Below are 350 nucleotides of genomic sequence, written 5' to 3' on the forward strand. Positions count from 1 at the left end.
ACCTGGCTTTGTGGCCCCCGGACCTCCCAGCCAGTAGACAGTCCTTCCGAATGGCCATGGGCAACCCCAGTGAGTTCTTTGTGGATGTAATGTGAAGCGCCCGTCCCCTGTCTGTCTGCTGCCCCTCCTTCCCCCCTCCATCCCCATCGTTTGTCTCCTAGGACCAGCCCTGGCTTCACCCCTTGTTTTTTGGGTTTTGTTTGTTTTGGTTTGGTTTTTTTTATTTTTTTTTTTTGTTCTTGATAATGAAAAGAAAAAAAAAGGGAAAAAATAATAAATGGAACTAAACCTTGGTTCTAATCCCTCCTCAAGCGGGGTGGACGGGCCTGGCAGACCTGCTGGGTGCTGCC

Source organism: Cariama cristata, unplaced genomic scaffold (assembly GCF_000690535.1).
Source record: "Cariama cristata isolate BGI_N322 unplaced genomic scaffold, ASM69053v1 scaffold20810, whole genome shotgun sequence".
NCBI lineage: Eukaryota > Metazoa > Chordata > Aves > Cariamiformes > Cariamidae > Cariama > Cariama cristata.